We start from the raw sequence: 7,048 nt of genomic DNA on the forward strand, positions 1-7,048 counted from the left end.
AGAAAAGGTGCATGCCATGACCCTAATTATGAAGTTTTCATCGTTAAAGCTCACGAGTGCTAGAGGTGTGCGTGAGCACATCATGAAGATAAGAGACATAGTGGCTCGACTAAACAATCTTGAGGAGAATATATCTGAATCCTTCCTTGTGTACTACATCCCGAATACTCTTTCCCAACAGTATGCATCTTTTAAGATCTCTTATAACACACATAAGGACAAAGGGTCAATTAATGAACTCATGACCATGTGTGTTCAAGAGGAAGATAGGTCGCTTATGGAATCGGGAGATAGTGTTCATTTGACAACACAAGGAAAATTTAAGAGGCAAGGTAAGCAAAAGGGAAAGGGTAAAATACCTCTCAAAGCTAAAATTAAGAAGGAATCCAAATGCTTTTTCTGTAAAAGGATAGGGCATATGAAGAATGATTGTCAGAAATTTAAGACCTGGCTCGAGAAGAAAGGTAAACCAACCTCATATGTTTGTTATGAATCTAATACGGCCGATGTGAATCACAACACTTGGTGGATTGATTTTGGATCTACAATCCACATTTCGAATTCCTTGTAGGGCTTTCAAAGCCATAGGAAGCCAGTGGGAAGCGAACAGTGCATCTATTCGGGAAACAAGATGTGTTCGCATGTAGAAGCTATTAGGACATGCAGATTAGTTCTCAATAGTGGCTTTGTTTTAAATTTGGAAATGACCTTTTATTTAGCAAGTTTCTCTAGAACTTTGATTTATATTTTAAGACTATTACCATTTGGTTACTCCTTTAACTTTTCGGACTCGATATTCAGTTTGTCATATAAATCTAAAATTGTTGGGAATTGTATTCTGTCCGATGGTCTTTTTCGAATTAATTTACAAGACAATGCATTTTATAACCCGATGCATGTTCACAATAACAATGGTATAAAATGATGTGTTGTGAATGAAGATTCCTTTATGTTGTGGCACCGAAGATTGGGACATATCTCCGTAGATAGAATTAAGCGATTAGTAAATGATGGAGTACTTAGTACTTTGGATTTTTCTGATCATGATACTTGCGTTGATTACATAAAGGGAAAGCAAACCAACAAGGTAAAGAAAAGTGCCAAGAGGAGCTTGGAAATATTAGAAATCATGCATACGGACATCCGTTGTCCAAATATGGACTTACATGGTCAGAAATATTTTATCACATTCATAGATGATTACTCGCGTTTCATGTATCTCTACTTGCTTCATAATAAGCATAAAGCCTTAGATGCCTTTAAGGTATTTAAAGCCGAAGTAGAGAAACAATGTGGTAAGCAAATTAAGATCGTAAGATCATACAGAGGCGAAGAATATTATGGTAGGTACACTAAAGATGGACAAGCACCTGGTCCATTTGCAAAGTTTCTTCAAGAGCATGGGATAGTTGCCCAATATACCATGCCTAGGTCTCTGGACCAAAACGATGTAGCAGAAAGAAGAAATCAAACTTTATTGGATATGGTGCGGAGTATGCTTAGCAGCTCCAAACTTCCTAAGTCCTTGTGGACTAAAGCTCTTAAGACGACAGCGTACATATTGAACCGAGTTTCGACTAAGGCTGTCCCAAAGACGCCTTTTGAGTTATTCAAAGGTTGGAAACCGAGTTTGAGACATTTACGCATTTGGGGATGCTCGTTTGAAGTAAGAATTTACAATCCACAGGAAAAGAAGTTAGACGCAAGGACTATAAGTGGGTATTTTGTTGGATATGCCGAAAAGTCCAAGGGATATAGATTTTATTGTCCATCTCATACCACTAGATTCATGGAATTGAGAAATGCAAAGTTTCTTGAAAATGACTTGATTAGTGAGAGCAATCGATTGGAGGACTTTGTTCCTGAGAAAAATCATTCAGATGCTTAACCTTCCACATTAAGTGCTAGATTGTTTGTTGTTCATAACGCTCCTTTAGTCCAACCAGCTGTTGAGCAACCAATCATTGAGACTCCACAACCTGTTAATATTGATCCACTAGATCTAGTTGTTCAACAATTACTAGAAATTGTTGAACAACCGGTTGAACAACATGTTTCCGAGGAGAACACCGATGTAACATTAAGAAGATCTACTAGAATGAAGAAATCAACAATTCCTAGTGATTACGTTGTCTATTTGCAAGAATCTAACTATAATGTAGGAGATGAGAGTGATCCTGAAACGTTTTCACAAGCCATGAGTTGTGATAAATCCAATTTGCAGTACAATGCCATGAAGGAAGAAATGAATTCTATGGCATCTAATGCAATCTGGGATTTGGTTGAGTTGTCGGATGGTAAGAAAGCCATTGGTTGTAAATGGGTCTTTAAAACTAAGAAGGACTCATTGGGCAATATTGAGAGATATAAAACCAGGCTCGTTGCCGACGGATCACTCAAAATGAAGGAACCAATTACACGGAGACTTTTTCTCGGGTATCTAAGAAAGATTCTCTTCGTATCATTTTGACATTGGTTGCCCATTTTGACATGGAATTGCATCAAATGGATGTAAAAACGGCATTCCTCAACGAAAAGCTAGAGGAAGAGGTTTACATGAAACAACCAGAAGGATTCTCCTCTAATAATGGTGAGCATTTGGTGTGCAAACTTAAGAAATCTATATATGGCTTGAAACAAACATCCCGCTAATGGTACTTAAGGTTTCATGGTGTCATCTCTTCATTCGGTTTTGTAGAGAACGTCATGGGTCAATGTATATACCGGAAGGCTAGTGGGAGCAAAATTTGTTTCATTGTGCTGTATGTGGATGATATTTTACTTGCAACCAATGATAAGAGATTGCTACATGAGGTGAAACAATTTCTCTTTAAGAGTTTTGATATGAAGGATATGGGTGAGGCATCTTATATCATTGGCATTAAGATTCATAGGGATAAAACACGAGGTATTTTGGGACTGTCTCAAGAAACCTATATTAATAAAGTCTTGGAGAGATTTCGGATGAAAGATTGTTCACCGAGTATAACACCTATTGTGAAGGGTGATATGTTCAATTTGAATCGGTGCTCGAGGAATGATTTATGAAGGGAAAAAATGAAAGACATTCCATATGCTTCTGCTGTCGGAAGCTTGATGTATGCTCAGGTTTGCACTTGACCCGACATTGCGTTCGTTGTGGGAGTGTTAGGAAGATATCAGAGTAATTCGGGTATTGACCATTGGAGAGTTGCAAAGAAGGTGATGAGGTACCTTCAAGGTACAAAAGGTTACATGCTTATGTATAGGCGGATATACAATTTGAAGGCAGTTGGTTATTCGGATTCGGACTTTGCTGGTTACGTTAATTCTCGAAAATCAACATTTGGATACATCTTTATGTTTTCTGGCGGAGCCGTATCATGGAGGAGTGCGAAGTAGACCTTAGTTGCTACTTCCACTATGGAGGCTGAGTTCGTTTCTTGTTTTGAGACCACCGTGCATGGTGTGCGATTGAAGAGTTTCATTTCAAGGCTTAGAGTTGTGGATTCCATTGCTAGGCCATTAAGATTGTTTTGTGACAATTCAGCTGCAGTTTTCATAGTTAAAAATCACAAGAGTGGTAGTCGAAGCAAGCACATCGACATTAAGTATTTAGCCATAAAGAAATGTGTTAAAGAAAACAAAGTGGTCATAAAACACATTAGCACTGAATTGATGTTAGCTTATCCTTTAACTAAAGGCATGCCACCAATGAGATACAAGGATCATGTAGTTATGATGGGAATAAGTCCAATCATGTAATTTTTATTCGTATGGACGAATTTGTGAAACTCTTATTTATTTATTTATGATGTTTTTCTCAATTCTGGTGTACACATTCATTTATTCTGAGAAAAATTTGCCATCTTTGATTTGGGTTAAACATAAGGTTTATTCATTAAGTGGACCTAGAATAAACATAGGGATTATTCATTAAGTTATGTCATCACATATGGGCTGATTTAGATGAGATAAGGTGCATTGTGATACATGAAAAATACTACTCGTTTTAAGAGGACATATCGCCATGATTCATGTGCTTTGTCTTCAACATGAATTTTTTGTGAATTTAGTACAATATTTTGTTAGATGAAATGTTGGGATTAAGTGCGACAATATTATAATATTTTATAGATAATGTGATCCCACATTTGATTCCACATTTGATTATTTCATTAACATTTATTGATCACATTAACTTGAGTAATAACTGTTCTCGTCCACGAGTCACGACGGCCAAAGGTTACGATAACGTTTTGATGGATAACGTTATTCGAAGGGGTGTGAAGGGGTGAATTTAAAAGGGTCATCTAAGTCAAACCCTCTATTGTCGGTTTTTATTCTAACGTACATACAGAACGTACGTTTCTATAGAAAAGACATACCATTGCATAGAGAGGGCAATTGGCTAGAAGCACCCATCGCCGATCATTCATCGCTCTGCGAATTCCGATTTATCAATCGTCTTCATCAATGATCGGAGATAAGTAAAGATTCGTTACGTTTCCGCATTCGGTTCTAATTATACGTGATTTTGTTTGACAATGTATAATCGGGACATTTAGTCTTTAGAATATCTAACAATTTTCTTATCTGCAACTATTTGGCTCAAGTCTCCGCTGAGCCTTGACATCCTTTGATCATGTAAAGCAGTCACAATCTAGTCATGAAAAAATTATTGCCACATCATTCCATTTCCACGAACACGTAACTACTTTGAAAGGACATGGACTGACAGAAACGCCCTTCACACTGACGTTCGCTCGATTGGAATGAGTCGTAACTTGGGCAGCGTCAAAATGGTTTAAGCTGCCGTTCCCAAAATGTGTTTCTCTTTGTGGTCGACTCGGTCTAAAACGCGGACAATAGTTTCATCACATCAGCTGCTGCTGACGTATGACAATGAACGTGTGACGCACTCGCTGTCGGTGGATCTGAGCGGTTAAATGCTCGCTACATTAGCTGGCCACCACAGGAATGGTTTTCTCAGAGTTGGATTAAGATGCCTCGGATGTTTCGGAACCCAATTCGCCCGGCAGATGTTGCTGGCATCTCATTAGACCTAGTCATGCAATCTACTTATGACTGGCTCTCGGGGGAATCAAGAAAAACCCGCAGTCTCTTCTTTGAATATTAATTTTTTCGAAAGTCCTTGCCGGAGATTGCACTGGAGGAAGCTAACATTGTCTTGATCGTCGCTTCGCTCGCAATGCTTCATCGCGACGATGTTCTTCCCTCAATCCCACCACCAGACATTTCTTCATACAATTCCTTAGACGTGATTAGCTAAGACCAAAGACCATAAATTCTCTAAGGTACATTCGCAGAACAATTGGAGACATGTCGACACTATTCCTTTCCTTTTCGCCCGAACAATCAGAGCTCCTGTTATGGTCTTATTTGAGCCCGCGCATTACCTAAATTCTTCGGCAAGATTATTCAACTTCCTCGATTGTTCTTGGAATTTGTGATCCGATTTTTAGAATAGTCTAGCATGCAGAAATATCTCTAGAATATTAGACAACTCTAGATGTTATCCTACGAAAAATCTTAATCTTGGAAGGTACGTAAAGTCTGTGGTTCTAGCTTCCTTTGTGGGCGCAAGGGCCCTCTCCCAAGGGCCTAGGCGAAGGCAGTGATCGGCCAGGTCTCCTGGCCCTTGCCAGTCAACATGACTGGAAAAAGAGAGAGAAAAAGAAATAAGAATATGAAAATATAAAAATACAAAAAGCCAACAAGCCAAAAATAACTAAGAAATTATTCACGTCGGCGACGATTGTATCACGTAGAATGACCGATTTCTACGTAAGAGATTTCCTATCAAAATTGGCAGAATGGACTAGATTGACGAATAGTCAAAATGTTTTGGACTAAATTGATATAATTAAAAGGATTAGTACTAAATTGGTACGAGTGTTATAGATTTTAGACTTTTTGGGTACTTTTCCATACAACTATCTATTTGTCCCCTTTTCCTCCTCCGCCAAATATATCCCACACACGGACACCTGCACATTCAAATCATAAACTGTAGGTGGAATCAAAACAACGCTTCCGCAAATTAACAATTGTGTTAGGACAATGCCCAAAATGAGCAATAGTCTCATAAGTGCGTTCGCGAGTAGTCCTTCCACCAGAATAGTCGCAAATGATTTCGAGCTAGCATATAATTTAAACACGATGAGCAAGCAGCAGTCTTTCTTTACATTTGATTGCCCATTTTTGTTCAAACACCAGTATATTTTAATGCACCTCGTGGGTCTATGCAAAGATTCATTTACTTAGTGGTATCATCAGAAAAAATAATATGATCATAAATTGGAGAAGGGAAAGGCAGAATAGTCTGAATCAATTTGCCCTATTAAGTTCTTTCCTGGAAAGAAAGAGCAAGAAAACGAAGTCATGTGGCAAAATTAAGCATCTTACATGCCCGGATCAGTAGCTCCACTGCATTCAGAAATCATGGCAAAGAACGCTTGAGAAAGTTTCAATTCTTCCTCATATGACTGGTGTTAAAAAAAAATTGTTGGCACGAAATCTTTGTAATTTGACGATCAATCTTTTGGCGGCGGAGGTGGGGACAATGAGCATTAGGAGGAGGGAGAGCTGCCGCGCCCATTGTTGGGGACATATTAGGATGCGTTATCCGCATAGACCGATCATCTGGATGGGTCGTGATTCTCTAAAGTTTGAGGAACGGAATCCATAATTTCTGAGACTCTTTGCAAGCTAATGGGATGAATTACTACTTGGAATTACTCATTTTGTCACATGAGAATTCTTACACTTAGTAATTACCTTTTTACATAGTAAATTACCTCAAATCATCATAGGTGATATAATACTTGGTAATTAACCTAAAGGTATGGTAAATTTGGCTAACTCTAATAATCTGGTTGTGCTTATTATTTGTGGAGTTTTATTAAAATGAGAGATAAGCACACTGCAAGTCCCAAAACGAATCAAAAAAGTGCAATTGAGTTCTAAAACTTTTAAAAAGCGCAATCAAGTCCTAAAACTTGTTAAATTGGTTCAATAAAGTCCTTACCATTATACTGGAATAAAC

The sequence above is a fragment of the Rhodamnia argentea genome, chromosome 4 (assembly GCF_020921035.1).
Source record: "Rhodamnia argentea isolate NSW1041297 chromosome 4, ASM2092103v1, whole genome shotgun sequence".
Lineage (NCBI taxonomy): Eukaryota > Viridiplantae > Streptophyta > Magnoliopsida > Myrtales > Myrtaceae > Rhodamnia > Rhodamnia argentea.